This window comes from Cervus canadensis, chromosome 2 (genome assembly GCF_019320065.1).
Source record: "Cervus canadensis isolate Bull #8, Minnesota chromosome 2, ASM1932006v1, whole genome shotgun sequence".
NCBI classification, from domain to species: Eukaryota; Metazoa; Chordata; class Mammalia; order Artiodactyla; family Cervidae; genus Cervus; species Cervus canadensis.
This window is the reverse complement of record NC_057387.1, coordinates 52665772-52683865: the sequence shown is the minus strand read 5'-3', so window position 1 is coordinate 52683865 and position 18094 is coordinate 52665772.

Here is an 18094-nt window from a genome sequence, read left to right as displayed (position 1 = left end):
CCTGACTCACTGTCTATCTCCGCAAGGTCAACCAACACCATTCCACACCTACCTTAATAGAAACATATATAAAAATCTTTTAATCCAGGATAGCTATTTTTGGTTCTTATTAATTTTGAAAAACATGAAAGCTGCTTATAAAGAACACAGAATGCCTAGACTTTACTAGTAGAGACTCTAAAATACTTAACTGCATAATTTATTTGGAGCTATAATTTACATCTTTCTTAAATTGCTTATCAATTTCCCAAGTTTTTACATCTCACAATTGCACTGCTTTCTAGTATTCCACTATCTTGCCATGCAAACCTATACATGATTCCATCTATTTTTACTGTTTAAAATGTATATATATGTAAATTATTATTCATTGGATCCTTTTGCATCTGAGATATAAATGCTGAATCAATGCGGGAAACATCAAGTGTCTGTTTCAACCTGACTTGATTATATCTAAATATAAAATATAAATTAGCATTTTATTTTTGGTTGTATTTATTGTTGTATTATATCATGCATTAATTAAAAACATATGTGTTTTAAAAACACCTAATTTATGATTCACCAGTATACACCACCATAAGGTCAAAATTTGTAAGGGCTGAAAGATTTACACCAAATATTTAACAGAATATAATATATCTTTATTGATTATTTTTCAAATTTAGTATTGATTTTAGCTCAGTATTAAAGATTTAAAAAATAGAAAATAACCAGGTTCCAAGAAATCTGTGTTTTGTAACATTGCCAAACATCATTTTTCTAGTCTATTGATATGATTGACGTGTAGATATAATTCAGAGGGGAAACCATTATTAATATGAAGAAAAGTTATGACTATTGAATCCTGACACTTTGCTGTTTTAAGTAATTTGCTGGCTCTGTGTTCTCAAAGAGAACATCGTTCAAATGGAGAACAGGTTAAGGAGTTTGCACCTTTTTAAAAAATCAAAACACTAATGGAATGAGACATTGGGATTTAAAATAAAATAAGTACCCAGAGGTGGAAAGTGTCAGGATGGCTACAACACCAAATCAAACTCTGTTCCCAGTTTTCCACTCCTGACCCTCCCTTCCCAAGCCCCACTCCTGGTTACAGGAATGTGAACCTTCCACAGTTGTCATGCAAATGAAAATTATGTCCACATGAATGACCATGAATTATCAAAGAAATTTCATTTCATAAAATATGACCTACCTACAAAGTTTGAAACAAAGAACTCTCTGAAAAGCAATGAGAGATTCTAGGGGGAGATATCCCATAATTTATCCTGGTGGTTCTCTTTGTTCAAGTGTAGAATTGATTAAAATATAGCGCTAAAGAGAAAAAGTTTCAGTTCTTTCCTTATTTTGGTCCTCTGAATTATGATTTGTTTTTGTTTTGTTTTTTTGTCGCTATCCTGTAGTTTCCTCCTCAACCTTGGAAATAATGAGTTGCTCTTGGACATAAGAGAAGTTGAGGGTGATGGGGTGAATACAACCCTACAAATCCATCATAGAATGAGAGGAAAAAATAACTGAGATTGTAATACAGTATTTGACAATATATACACTACTGTACCGGCTCCCTGGTGGCTCAGAGGTAAAGAATCTGCCTGCAAATCAGGAGACACAAGAGATGCGAGTTTGATCTGTGGATGGGGAAGATCCCCTGGAGAAAGAGACAGCAACCCATTTCAGTATTCTTGCCTGGGAAATCCCATGAGCAGAGGAGCCTGGCAGGCTGTTACAGTCCATGGGGTCTCAAGAGTCCGTCACGACTTAGCGACTCAACCACCATACTATAGTACAGGCTTCCCAGGTGGCATCAGTAGTAAAGAACCTGCCTGCCTTTGTACACAAGCACATAATGCATTTATTGACAATATACATTGTCAATTGAGGCATCATCTTTGGAATTTAAGTTGTCTTATCTCTGAAATGTGTTTGGAATTCATCCATTCCAAATGTGTTTGAAATCCATTATATCCCTCCTGTAAATTCCTACCATTTATTGTTTGAGCTTAATATTAACCCCAAGCTGGGTTCCCTGCACCCTGGCTCCTGCACATGAAACCATTTGCAGTGTTCCAAACAGATTTTCTTTCAAAAGCATAGTTCTAGTTATGCCATTTGCAGTTCCCATAGCTTTGATGTCTTCCCATTGTCTCTCAGGTAAAATTCAGAGCCTTTACTTGTCACTCAAGACCCTATTTGTACTCCAGTCTCTCTCTCCAGCCTCATCTCCTTCCACCTCCCTCAAGCTCAGACCATCTTGTTCTACTTGCTAGTCCCTAAATGTGCACACCCTATCACACTCCTGAGTCTTTGTTTATAATGTTTCTTCTATCTGGAACGCTTTTCTTTTTATTCCTCACCTTGTGAAATAGTATTCTTCTTCAATACCGAAGTCAAGTTTCCTTCTCTGTAAAGACCTCTGACTTCTACCATCCCAGAGAGAAATAATTTCTTTCTTCCTAGTCAATTGAATGTCTTCATTTCCCCCTAAGAGATATTTAGGTTTTGGGAAATCATGGCTTATTTATCTTTACATTCCCAAGACTTAACATACAATAAGTGCTCAATAAATACTTGTTAAGTTTAATTGCAGAGAAGTTAAGTTGTGCTTTTATTCCACACAAAATAGAGTAATTATAAAATAAGTAAAATAAAATACCTAAGTATTCTGGGATTCCTTACTGAGTCACAATCAAAGATAAAGTTTATAGGTTTGCATAAGACGTGATCCATAACATTTATAATGTTATAAATTCATTGGGAAAACTTACAAATAAAATAACACATGAATTCATTTGACAAGGATTTGTTAGGAACTACGTATAAGGCATTTTAGTAACGAATATTATCGGTAAATATTTAAGAAATTCATAAGAAGTTGAGATTATTATCAGATGGAGCAATTAAGAAAGGCTCCTTAGAGGCATGAATACGTGACTTGGACTTAGAATAAGATTAATAATTTTTTAAAAAGCAGCCAGTGCATCATGAGTGTAAAAGATTGCAATAGAAAAGCAGGTTGCATAATAGAGGAAGCAGTTAAGTCTATTTGGCCAGAAGGTAGCATATATTTATGGCTATGTTTAGAACTGGACTAGACATTTAGTGAAGATTAGATTGGAAAGGACCCTAAAATAAAATTTAGCAAATGGATCTTATTTCAAAGTCTTTGTTGAGTCATGGAAAGTTAGAGTAGACAATAATATTTTGAGACCATTGTAAAAAGCAAGGAAAGAGAAAGAAATGAAGAGAAAATTTTTGAGTAATACTGCAATAGTGCAGGCTCAAGGGGATGGGAAAACAGATTGGGTGGCAGCAATGGAAAGAAAAAACTTCCAGGTAGTAAATAAAAATGAAAGTTGCTCTGAGTCCAAGCTTGGAAGTCTAATATACAAATGTGGGCTTAAATTTCAGCTCCATCAAATTCATAGTCATCTGAATTTGATGAAACAATTTATTCATGCCTCAGGGTTTTTTTTTAATTCTAAAATGGGAACACTAATATGCCTATATACATATATATTTATATATATTACAGTATTATTCATAGGTATGCTATGGGAATTAACATGAGACAATGCATATACAGTAAATAGAAATGCATAGAAGACAAATGTATATAAGGCAAATAGAAAGGAGTTAAGAATGAGTCAATAATTGAGAATCTTTGTAACTTGGGAAATAGTAGGGTCACTGACAAACTGAGAGGCTTATTCAGATACGATTTGAGAAATAATGACAGTTTGGTTTTAGACATGGTAAGTTTCAGGTGGCCGTAGACACTAAAATACAGACATCCATTAGGCAACTAAAGACCTGAGACCAGTGCGCAGAAGAAATAACAAAATGGAAATATAGAAATTTCTCATTTATTCATTCATTCTTTCAACAAAGAGTTATCAAGTGTTTTCTCCATCCCAAACACTGCAAAATGGGAATGCAATGTGCAATGTGCTCGATGGGAACTGATGAGAAAAGTACACACAAATGCTGTATTCTTATGGCAGGCAATCTATTAAGGACTCAATAATCATAAATAACTACAAACTATGGCAAGAAATGTAAAGGAAAATTCATCTTCCTAAAAAATCACATAGGACACTGCCAATATGGCTAACACAACCATTTCAAAGTACAAAGAAATATATGCAGAAACTAAACTTTGAGGTATGGTTTGTGTTCAAGTCATTGGAAAAGATAATGCAGTCCATGAACAAGATCAAGCAGAATAAGTCAGATGGGTAGAAAGCAAACCAGGGCATGAAAGGTTTGTGGAAACCATAGAAGAAGGATCTTTCAAGAAAAGAGGGAATTTCCAACCATCTCAAATGATGCAGTAAGGTCAAGGAAAAAGAAGGATAAGTACAGACATCAGATTCAACAATTGGGAAGATACTGAATATCTTTAAAAGAACTGCAAAGAAACAATCAACATTCAATGGGTTAGGAAAATGTTGGCAAAGATGATGTGGTAGTATAATTATGCTCAGATCAGATATTGGAGAAGTCCAATCCAAGAAATCAGCAAAATTAATAAAGTAAATGAAGAATGGGAGTCTTAAGGGACCTCTAAGCAGTAGATTAAAAACAGGACGGGATACAAAAGTAGAGCTTATATTATTGTTGAGATTATCAGTGAACACTTGCAATGTTTCATTTAATTTAAAAGCATCTGTTATCCCAATGGTTCTTCCCCCACTTAAAATTTTATGACTTTTGATGATTTAATTTTCCACTAAACAAACAACTAAGACTTCTAAATATGCTAAGTAAGAAAACTTTATCATCTGCTCTTGTGGTTTTGGGTAACTAAGAAAATAAGAGTGAATGATGTAGTTCCAAGATTTTTCAGTCACATCAGCCCACAAAACATTTAATATGAAATGATGCAATTGTAATATAGAAGAATGAGTAGATCTCATTGCCAACACTAAATGAAATCCAGCTACAACGGAACAAAATGCCACCAACATGGTTCTCTCAGACAGCATCAGTCAGTTCAATCACTCAGTCATGTCCGATTCTTTGCGACCCCATGAATTGCAGCACGCCAGGCCTCCCTGTCCATCACCAACTCCCAGAGTTTACTCAAACTCATGCCCATCGAGTCGGTGATGCCATCCAGCCATCTCATCCTCTGTCGTCCCCTTCTCCTCCTGCCCCCAATCCCTCCCAGCATCAGGGTCTTTTCCAATGAGTCAACTCTTCCATGAGGTGGCCAAAGTATTGGAGTTTCAGCTTAGCATCAGTCCTTCCAATGAACACCAGGAATGGATCTCCTTTAGGATGGACTGGCTGGATCTCCTTGCAGTCCAAGGGACTCTCAAGAGTCTTCTCCAACACCATAGTTCAAAAGCATCAATTCTTCGGCACTCAGCTTTCTTCACAGTCCAACTCTGACATCCATACCTGACCACTAGAAAAACCATAGCCTTGACTAGACAGACTTTTGTTGGCAAAGTAATGTCTCTGCTTTTTAATATGCTATCTAGGTTAGTCATAACTTTCCTTCCAAGGAGTATTTCATGGCTGCAATCACCATCTACAGTGATTTTGGAACCCCCAAAAATAAAGCCTGACACTGTTTCCACTGTTTCCCCATCTATTTCCCATGAAGTGATGGGACCAGATGCCATGATCTTTGTTTTCTGAACATTGAACTTTGAGTCAACTTTTTCAGTCTCCTCTTTCACTTTCATCAAGAGGCTTTTTAGTTCCTCTTCACTTTCTGCCATAAGGGTGGTGTCATCTGCATATCTGAGGTTATTGATATTTCTCCCAGCAATCTTGATTCCAGCTTGCCTCAGTTATCCCAAACTCCTTTGATTGACTCTATCAAATGAATGTTCATCATGTTAAACCTGTGGCCACACAGACAAAAAGCATGAAAACTTGTGTGGTCAACCACGTCAATACATCTGACCCACTTTCATGTGGATCTTCAGAGAAAAAGTCAAGAATGGAGGATTGGAATAGAAATAATTTGAAAACAGAAATTAGTTGAGTGCTGCTGCATTATTTGGTTCACTTCTCACATCTGATAAAATTTAAAAGAGAAAAAATATATGAGAAAGAGAATGAAGAAACGACTTCTACACACACATACACACACACACACAGAGGGGAAGGACAAGGAAAAATCTTCTTATAAATCTTGTTTAGAACATTATATGGAGATGTTTAGTATTCCCATCTAGGCTTCCTTTGTGGTCTTAGAGTGGATCAAGTCCTACGGCCATTCTTCCTCCTCAACACAATTTGGAGGCTAGTGTGACAACGAGGGTTCATCTTTACACACCTCATGTGTACTTTATTGCAAACTTTATGCAAACTCAAATTTCTCAAAACACAAAAGAATCTTTAAAATTTTCTGCAGCCTTTCTCTCAGATATGGCACAGTCTGTTGTTAGACATTTTTCAGGGCAAGAAGAAACTTGAAAAGCATTGGATCTCTCCCAGAGATGTTGGACCAGAGTAATTACCAGGTCCACTGGGCCACTTCATAGGGGGCTGATGACAACTCTAACATAAAATTTCCACTGATATATAAATTCCTACCTAAGTACTAATTATTTTCCCTAAATGAAAAAATAACTGAAATTTCCCCATTATATCTAATGTTTAAACTACTTTATTGGCATGCAACAAACATCTCAGATTTTCAAATAATCCAAGTCGATCTATGCTCACAAATTGAAATGCAGAAAACAGGGACCAAGTCAGAGTAATTATTCTTGACCGCATCATCTTTCAGCACAGTGACTGAAAACACAGGCTATAGAGACAGAATGTGTATGCATGCTCAGCCGTGGCTCTTTGTGACTCCATAACTGTAGCCCACTAGGCTCCTCTGTCCGTGGAATTTTCCAGGCAAGAATACTGGAGTGGCTTGCCATTCCCTTCTCCAGGCAGAGCCAGACCATTTGAGTTAAATACAGCTCTGTCACATAGTTTCTTAAATACTTTTCCCCAAATTTGGCATTTACAAAATGTGGGCAATGATTGTACTTATCTTGTAAAGTTGCTGGAACTTTCAAATTAGATTATTTTACTGTACTTACAACATATAACAAGCACTAAAAAAAAAAATCTTTTATTGCTATCATAATAGGTCATTTTATTCCATTTATTCAACAGTCAACACACTTTGAGCATGTTCTTAAATTCCTTTATTGAATACCTATCTCCACATAAATAACCAAGATTACTGTTTTTAGGAAGCGTATGAATAGAGGAGTGAATTTTGATTCCAGCAGGTTAAAGATTGGAGTATTCGGTAGAAGTGGGCAGTGACTCATGGTGTCATCTGTACAATCCAGCACACGTGAGAACAATTGTTGGGGTATTGTTCCTCTGCCCGCAACAATGCATACAAGAAACACATTTTCTTATCACCATTTGCTTTTGTATTTATCTTCCAACTTGAGCTCATTGAGTTGAGCTTCCCTGCTGCAAATCTGGTGCAATTGCCCAGGGCCCCACACTCAATAGGCTCCACACTTGACTTAATGCTGTCATGAAATCCTTGATGATTGTTGGATTCCCATTTTTCACTTTGTACTGTTCCTTCAAATTATATAGCTGGTCATTCCTGGAACCATGTCCTTTTCATCTCTATAACTCCAGGAATAGTACTAAAGTTTTGATAAATTTTACTGAAGGAATGACATTTATAAACAAATGAATGAGTTAATTGCATGGATGAATGGATGGCTCTGAAAACAGTCAAGTGAGACATCTAACCCCAAATTATATTGTTTTTCCTTAAAGGGGGCAATGAGTGGTCAAGCCAGGATCCCATAAAGCATTGCCAGAGATGCTAACCGTCCAATGGCACAAAGTGCCTGGCATCACTTTGCTGGGTTTCAACCATGGAGTTCCCACCAGTGTTAATGGGATTTGGGAAAGGGAATCAATGGTGGGCCTGAGCGAGGCCTGCAGTTTTCCTTTTGATAACTGGATTCAGTCACATTTACTCCTTAAAGGTTATTAGTTATTTTAAATAATTTTGTTAAATGCTCGAGAGGGAAAATGAAGACGTATTAATAAACACACAATTATACAGGTTAGAGCAACAATGCAGTGCTGGTCATTCAGGAACCTTGTGCTAATTTTAATTAGCTGCTTTCCCTTGCTTTCAAATGTAATTAAAGGAGCTTAGTTGTGCTCAGTGATGCAAGCCACCTTATTTAATCACTAACATTATTTCCCTGAACTATTAATGATTTTCAAAACGCTTGTTTATGCAGAATTAGAACAGTAATTACCTTACCAGTTAATTTTGTACCTTCACATTTCACACCTAGCTCAAACGTCATTCATTTACCACAGCTTCTCTGTCAAAACAAAGAAATGCTTGTTCTAAATGTGCTTCTGAGTGCCAAATTGAAAGCCAAGTTTTGTAACACTAATAAAGTAGCTCCCAAGTGAAACAGGTGTAGTAATTTAGACCCTTCCTGTCTCGAGCTTGCACGTACATGCTATGTCTTTTCTTTATTAGCTTTAAAATGAGAGCTTGGTGTGCAAAATAAGCTATTTAATTCAGACTTGTGGAGCAGAATATAATCTTTAATTTAAACTAGTGCAATAAAAAGAGGCCTTTAATTTTAACTGGCATGTGCGTGTGAATTTGAATTAATAATCCAGAAAATTGAAACTGTTTTGCCGCTGTTGCTGGATATTGACTGTTCTTCACATGCCCTTAGTTTCACTCACTCGATTTCTTCCTAACCATAGCTAGTGCTTTCTGTCCCATTTTTTTTCCCCTCCCTTATGATGTAGTTGCTTTACGTAAAGCAGAGCTTTCTGGAAAAAAGGTCTCAGTTGACTGAGCTCCCTTTTCCAAAAGAAAAGCACTTTATTAAAGAAACACTAAACCTGCAAATTTAGTTTACAAAAAGAAAATAATTGGTGTATTCATTATAGCTACTTAAGATCTAATTCAAGTGTACTCTGAATTCATGCCTGTTTGAATTCTTAGATGGGAAGAGTATCTACCCATATTCCTAACGACAAAATATCTCTGAATCCAAAGGCACCAATTTCTATCCTGAAGTTTGATCTCATATCAGAAACAAATTTTTAGAAAATGTTCAGTTTCACCTATGATGCTGTAGTGATTATGATTTAGATAGAATGCAATCTTACCTATCTCTTACAGAGTTGCATGAGGATTACCTATCCAGGAAACCCCCGGGTTTGCTGCTAACCCTGACTGGACACTCCTTCCCTGAACCCCAGAAACACTGAGCATGTGTGCACACAATCAGCTCCTTATCAATATGTATGAATTTCTCCATTAATGCGGGGCCTTTGTAATTGATCACGCTTCTTTGTTAAAAACATTTCCCAGGGTCTCAACACCTCAGGGCTGGGGCCATGTCTTTTCAGTTAATATTTGCATATGATGTAATAAATTTCTGAGGTGGAAATTAATACCAGAAGCATAAGTGTGAACTCCAAAATGTCAAATAGGTGGACTATTGTGCAAAAAACCACTGAACTGAAAGAATGTCAAGAATATTGGGAAATACAAAATACGCATTTTAGGGCAGTGAAAGGGAGAAAATCATTTCATTAGGAATTAGGAGAGTTTATTGTTTTTATCTGATAGCATTTAGACTAGAAAGAGGGAGAAGAAAAAAAAAAGGAAAAGTAAAAGAAGGAGATTCCTCAGGCTAGTATATCTGGGATCAAACAACACTGTAGGCAAGCTCCTGACAAGAGTTGACACTGAATACATGCAGCCTCCTCTTCCCCACAAAGCATCCGACCAGGCCTTCAGTAGGAGGAGCCAAAATCCGCAGGAGAGAGCAGAGCATCCTTCTAAGGGAGAGACCATGGATGGAATCCCAAAGGCCCCACTAACTGCCAAGCCAAATATAGCTAGATGATAAACAGCCAGCCAGCCAGAAATAAATTTGCACTTATGTAAATGTCTATACCTTTCTGATAGTTCATAAAGCTCTTTTAATAGAAGGCAAAGCTTTTCATTAATTAAAGCTCAAAATTTAAATTGCTATAAGGCAAGCATTTGTGGAGATAACGCTCCTTGACACCAGAATGCAGTAGTTACCATGGATGTCAACATGGGTATGGAACAGCCTTACTTGATTTCAGCTGGGTGGTTACACAAAGAAGACCTGTGCGGAGGCATCTGAAGCCATCTCCTGGGTGTTCATAGGAAAACTGATGCTGAAGCTGAAACTCCAGTACTTTGGCCACCTCATGTGAAGAGTTGACTCATTGGAAAAGATCCTGATGCTGGGAGGGATTGGGGGCAGGAGGAGAAGGGGACAACAGAGGATGAGATGGCTGGATGGCATCACCAACTCAACAGACACAGGTTTGAGTGGACTTCAGGAGTTGGTGATGGACAGGGAGGCCTGGCATGCTGCGATTCATGGGGTCACAAAGAGTCGGACACAACTGAGCGACTGAACTGAACTGAACTGAACTGAGAGGATTTAGAAAAGGCAGAGGAACCAGAGATCAGATTGCTAACTTCCACTGGATCATCAAAAAAGCAAGAGAGTTCCAGAAAAATATCTACTTCTGATTCATTGACTATGCCAAAGCCTTTGATTGTGTGGACCTCAACAAATTCTGGAAAATTCTTCAAGAGATGGGCATACCAGACCACCTGACCTGCCTCTTGAGAAATCTGTACGCAGGTCAGGAAGCAACAGTTAGAACTGGACATGGAACAACAGACTGGTTCCAAACAAGGAAAGGAGTGCATCAAGACTGTATATTGTCACCCTGCTTATTTAACTTATATGTACAGAACATCATGAGAAACCCTGGGCTGGATGAAGCACAAGCTAGAATCAAGATTGCTGGGAGAAATATCAATAACTTCAGATATGCAGATGACACCACCCTCATGGCAGAAAGAGAAGATTTAAAGAGCTTCTTGATGAAAGTGAAAGAGGAGAGTGGAAAAGTTGCCTTACAACTCAACATTCAGAAAACTAAGATCATGGCACCTGGTCCCATCACTTCATGGAAAATAGATAGGGAAACAGTGGAAACAGTGACAGAGTTTATTTTTGGGGGCTCCAAAATCACTGCAGATGGTGACTACAGCCATGAAATTAAAAGACGTTTGCTCCTTTGAAGAAAAGTTATGACCAACCTAGACAGCATATTAAAAAGCAGAAACATTACTTTGCCAACAAAGGTCTGTCTAATCAAAGCTATGCTTTTTCCAGTAGTCACATTTGGATGTGAGAGTTGGACTATTAAGAAAGCTGAGCACTGAAGAATTGATGCTTTTAAACTTGGTGTTGGAGAAGACTCTTGAGAGTCCCTTGGACTGCAAGGAGATCCAACCAGTCCATCCTAAAGGAGATCAGTCCTGGGTGTTCATTGGACTGAAGCCAAAGGACTGAAGCTCCAATACTTTGGCCACCTGATGTGAAGAACTGACTTATTGGAAAAGACCCCGATGCTAGGAAAGATTGAAGGCGGGAGGAAAAGGGGAGGACATAGGATGAGATGTTTGGATGGCATCATTGACTCGATGGACATGAGTTTGAGTAAGCTCTGGGAGTTGGTGAGGGATAGGGGAGCCTGGCGTGCTGCAGTCCATGGGTCACAAAGAGTCGATCATGCCTGAGTAACTGAACTGAACTGAACTGAGCAGCACCTGGGAAATCCATGATGGGAAGCCCATGGTTTTGTATAGTATAGCTTTTATTTCTTGTAATTTGGTCAAATCTCCCCACACTAGGATTAACTGCAGAGAACAATCTCCTGAATGGCAGGATCCATGTTGTATGTACCTATTCCCTCTTTAGTACTGTGCTCAGTAAGGTAAAATAGTAGATAAACCCCCAAGTTAATGATATACTAATTGATATATTGTTTAAATCATTGGCTAAACAAAAGCTAAATCTTATGACACTTTTCAACCTGCTTAATTCCCTGTGAATACAGTTCAGCACCAGCAACCTGCTTAGTCTGTGTCACGGTTGTGTACTGTACATACAATTTCATTTAGTGTTGATTATGGGCTTACCAGGTGCCAGGGATTGTGCTGAGCTCTGAGAAAGCAAAGATTTATAAGGCCCAACACTTGCCCCTAGTGAAGGAGAGAGATACATGAAATAAGTTGAATGTGCTGTGGTATGAATCACAGAGGGGGAAAGAATCCCTCAAAGTAGATTATTAGGGACTTCTCTGGTAGTCCAGTGGTTAAGGTTTTGCCTTCCAGTGAAGAGGGTGCAGGTTCGATCCCTGGTCAAGGAACTAAGTTCCCATAAGCCTTGTGGCCATAAAACTGAAAACAGAAAAAAAAAATATTATCAAGAATTCAATAAATACTTTAAAAAAATAGTCCACATAAAAAAAAATCTTTAACAAAACAGATTATCAATTCTTTCAAAAATTTCTAGGAATATTTAGTATACACATGCTCTGTACAATGTTTTGGCTTCATTCTTTACTATAGTTCTAGATGATCGAGGATTTTTTCAGTTCTGAAATGTTGACTACATTTTCCTTAAGTCATACTGGAATATATTCTAATATAAATCCACTTCCTATTATTAAAATCTCCTTACTAGAGTGACAAGAGTCTTCATAAAGATCATTTCCCATTCTTTAATAAATGAACCCTATTGCACTCTTGGTGGGAATGCAAATTGATACATTCACTATGGAGAACAGTATGGAGATCCCTTAAAAAAAAGAAAAAACTAGGAATAAAGCCACCATATGACCTAGCAATCCCACTACCAAGCATATACTCTAAGAAAACCATAATTGAAAAAGACACACATACCCCAATGTTCATAGCACCACTATCTGCAGTACCTAGGGCATGGAAGCAACCTAGATGTCCACTGAAAGATGAACAGATAAAGAAGATGTGGTACATATATACAACAGACTATTACTCAGCCATAAAAAAGAACAAATTTAAGTCAGTTCTAGCGAGGTAAATGAACCTAGAGCCTGTTACACAGAGTGAAGTAAGTCAGAAAGAGAAAAATAAATATGGTATATTAACACAAATGTATGGAATGTAGAAAAATAGCACTGATGAACCTATTTTCAGGGAAGGAATGAAAATGCAGATGTAGAGAATGGATTTGTGGACACAATGAGGGAAGGAAATAGTGGGATGAACAGAGAAAGTAGCATAGACGTATACACACTCCCATGTGTAAAACAGCTAGCTGCTGAGAAGCTGCTCTATAACACAGAGAGCCCAGACTGGCACTCTGTGATGACCTGAAGGGGTGGGCCGAGGGAGAGGAGGGAAGCTCAAGAGAGGGGAGATCTACGTATAATTATGGCTGATTTATGCTGTTGTACAGCAGAAACCAACACAAAATTGTAAAACAATGTTCCTACAATTAAATAAATTTTAAAACTAGAATGGATTCATAACAAAGTCCTACTATATAGCACAGGGAACTATATTCAATGCCCTGGAATAAACCATAATGGAAAAGATTATGAAAAAAGTATGTATATCTATATTCATAACAAAGTCACTCTGCTGTATAACAGAAATTACCACAACACTGTAAATCACCTATACTTAAATTTAAAGAGAGGAAAAAAAAGACGTATGAAGAATACTTTGTAAATATAATTGAAACTAATCTTCAAGTTACTTTTCACTTTTCTGTATCATTCTTCTCTTTTATTTTCTCTTGTATTTCTCTTTTCCTTTCCTTTCTTTCTCCATCCCTAACTTCCTGCAAACATATGGTCTTGTAAGACATTCTTCATAGAATATGAGGGCTGATGAAACCACTATCTATCCTTAAGGATCTGAGAGTTTTGTGAGGAAGATGTGATCAGGTGTTACTAAAGTAATCACAAATAAAGTACTTGGGAATTCAAAATGAGTAAAAATGAATAATCAGAAAAACAGTGATGGAGGAATTAGATAGCTGTAATTCCCATAGGAATGAGAGTTGAGGAAATGCATTCTGGGATAAGAAAGCAGGTAACAAGAAGGAGAGAAAGAGAGAGAAAGAAAGAAAGAAAAGAAGGAAGGAAGAAGGAAAGAAAAAAAGAGAGAGGGAGGGAAGGAGGGAGGGAAGGAGGGAGGAAGGAAGGATGAAATTTGGTATCCTTATGAAATTCCAAATAATAATCATTATTGGGTGGAAGAAGTAAGATATGTAATGGAAAATGAAGCTGCAAAAGCAAGTCAAAGTCAGAGGTTGGGTACCCTTGCATGTCATTTAAGAGAACATTCTCCAGGTCACTGGGGACTCAAGAAAAACAATAAAAATAAGTGAGTCTCTCCCTGCATTTTAGAAGATAGAAAGGATAAAGCATGAACTTTGAAATTGGGAAGAACCAGTTTAAATTTTAGCAAATCCATTTGCTAACTGTTTAAGCACAAAAACATTTCTTAAACCTCTCCCTTAGCCTCAATTTCCCTATTGGTAGAATGGGATAGTAAACCTCCCTCATGGATATGTCCTGGAAGCGAATCCTTGCACTGTTGCAAAACGCCTGTGCCTGGTATAGAGGATAAGCCATAAAACGTTTCCCATCCCCTTCCTTGTGTTTCCTATTTGCACTAATGATATGTCTTATATGTTTTGACACTTCACTTCCCTTTCCTCACCCAACCAGTGGACAAATCCTGTCAATTCTACCTCTGCACTAGCTCTTGTATCGATATTTTTAGACCTTTTCCCATCATCTTGTTGTTCAGTCACTAAGTCATGTTTGACTCTTTGCAACCCCATGGACTGCAGCATGCCAGCCTTCACTGTCTTCCAGAGTTTGCTCAGACTCATGTCCATTGACCCAGTGAGGTCATCTAACATCCTCTACCCTATTTCAGACCTTGATTTCTACTTGTTTGAGCTGTTGCTTTAGGCTTCATTCTGATTTAGGCCACCTCTAAGCCTTCTACTCTCCAGCCCATCCTGCTGAGAGGCTCAATTCATATTCTTGTAGCCCTTTCCTGGTTCTATCAGTGCTCTAGCTAAAATGTACCCATGGTTCTGAATAGTCTGCAGAGTTAAATCTAAACTTCTTAGTTTCATATTCAGGGCCCTACAATGCCTGGACATACCCTGTTCAATATAAGCCCCCATTAATTACTATAGTTCAGTCAAATAAAAAAAATGTCCTGTTTCCTACATTGCCCTGTGGTCTTCAGACTCTGCACCTTTGTTCATGTCATTCACTGCCTGGAATCCATTCCTCCTAGCACAGTTCATTCAACCATGAAGGAAGCTGACTTGATGAGAAAGACATTAGGGGACGTTAGAAAGAAACTGCACCCTTGATGACATCATTGAACCCCTGAAATAACCAATCTTAGGACCACCCAACCTCAGAACTTTTTATGTAAGCTAATAAATTATTTGTGGTTTAAGACAGTTGCATTGGGTTATTTTATAACTAACAATTAAAAGCATCCTTTACAATAGTGTGGCCACTCCCTTAGAGAGCTCATAATTTAGCATGATAACATAAGACAAATTACTTGCAAACAACTATTTGTATATTTGGATAAAAATAAACTTATCTTCCAGGAGGATTCATGTCTCCATTCTCTGTACCCCTGTGAAACTAGAATTGTTGAATCATTCTGCTCCATTGGCCACAAGAAAACCAAAGACTTTAGAAATAATCACAAAGTTCAATGTTCTAAATACACCAGTAACCCCACTCTACTGGCCTAGAAGCTGTCCCACTTCTCTCCTAAAAAGACATAAAGGCTTTTTATGTCTTTATGATCTGTGGGCTTCCTTTCCTGCAAAGGATACATACACAGTACCTGCTATGGTTCCCATGCCTGGCTTTACTGTTGCTCTCCTTTCAGGAGAATTCTCTCTCCTGGCATGCAAATCATTTCAGAAAATTAGATATTACAACTTTAGAATGAATAAACAATCCCTTTCTTGTCTAAAATTTAACTTTCCTCTTCAGGGGACTTCTAGAAGCATTTCTCTAAAAAAGCTAATATGGCCATTTTCTCCCCCTACTTCTAAGGAATCTCCCTCCCCAAAATAAGACTTTGATGTCACAGAGTTCCTCTGTTGGATAATCCAGCATGAATCTTGTGTTCTAGACATCTCCAACTTCATTATTAATTTTTTACATAATAGTGTTATTTACTTGAGTGAGTACATGCATTATCTTCTAAAGCAACAAGTTTTCTGAGGGCAGTTGTCTTATCTGTTTCATCTTTGTTGTACCAGCATAGTTTCCTGAACATAACTGTTGCTGTCAAAAATAAGGAGAATATAGAGTAGCTAGGTCTTCCCACGTGGTTCAGTGGCAAAGAATCCACCTGCCAATGCAGGAGTTGCAGAAGACATGGGTTAAATCCCTGGGTCGGGAAGAACCTATGGAGGAGGGCACAGGGACCCACTCCAGTACCTGAAGAATACCATGCACAATCTCGTGGACAATCCTAGGGACTGCAGCTTGGAGCCTGCCAAAAATAAGAAAACTATTATTTTCTCTCTTCTCTGATTATCTCAACTATGAATTCTGCCCTCCTGAACCAAATAAGATATTTATGTCACTTTAAATAATTTCACGGATGAAATGAGACATAAGAAAAAAATAAAAGCATTTCAAAAGTAGCAAATTTTATAAAACTGAAGTTTTATATGCAGAAGTTTTAAACTCAATGAGACAACATGTACTGTTCCTAAGGTGATTTCAAAACAGCACCATTTGAATAATCTACTTTGTAGCCTGCAATTTTCTGCTTTTTACATGAGGGAATATATTTATTAAGCTATTTATAGATTTTTAACATATAATTTACTGTCCTAAACACTCATTTCTTGATCTTTGCTCTTTACACCAGACATCCATTTAGTACAGCATATATAATTCAACTGTCATAATAAGAGAGGCAAAATGAAAACACTGTTTTAATTTAGTACAGAATTATGTTTTAGTAACTTTTTTCCTGCATTTTGGTTATATTATTTATACATATAAATTAAATAAATCATTTTCATAATAGTTTTAACCAAATTTGAATGGGCTTTTTATAATGGTTTCTACCTCCTACAAGTTTAATGATACCATATTGAATGAATTCTACAATCACTGAAAGGATTCTAGAAGGTAGCACAGTAGTTGTGTTGCACTTATTCAAAAGTGATACGAAAGGTCAATTCCATTTAAGATTTCAAATATAGACCCTAATTTTAAAGCTGTTGAACACCTTACATATAATCATGAACACTTTATGTGTAATAGTGGCAGTGTTAGTTTAAGAAAAATACATATTGAACTTTACACTAAATATATTTAACATTTAAATATGTTCTGTATCTTAAAGAGCTTAGGAAACTTAAGGTGACAAAAACTATTTCCAATATTTCTACAATGCCCAAGATTCATGGTCTCCAGGCAACTAGGGAGCACATGGCTGCACAGGGTATGGCCTGTTCTTCCAGCACGATTGTGTGTTTGTTGATGATTTATTCAAACCCAGTCTCAAACCTGCTATTAGCTCCCTCACTGCTTTAACGCAACTAGTCCACCATTCATTACTGTCATGGACCAATTCATCGGAACCAGGACAGCTTAGGCTTCCAAACTTGTAAAAAAAGTCTTTTTTTCTTGTTAGCGTATATGACTACAAACACTATTGGTCCATTCTTTCACAATCTTCAATTTTTGTTAATACTTTCAAAGACATTTACCCAGTTTTTAAACTAACCTGTCAAAGGAAACATACTTGAATTATAAGAACATACAGAATTTTTTAGAGATATTTTTTGTTTGTGGTTGATAGTGGTGGCCCTTCAATGCCTCTCAACTAATCATAGGTGAATAATAGTGGCTTTCATAAAATTTGAATAAATAATAACATGCACAACTTGAGAGGAATAAGTGACGAAGCAGCTAAAAACTTGATGAGATCTTCGTAAAAAGGTAACAGAGAAATGACCCTTTAACTTAGATTTTTGGTCTTCTTCCCTTAAAAAAAAAAAAAAGAATTTATAGTAATGGAGCAATCTCAAGAGCATAACACTTCAGGAAATAATTAAAACACAGAGGAATAAATAGAGTATATGTCATTTATATAATGTTAAAAATTGGCAAATTAAAAAAAAAAAAAGATTAACCAAAATCCAGG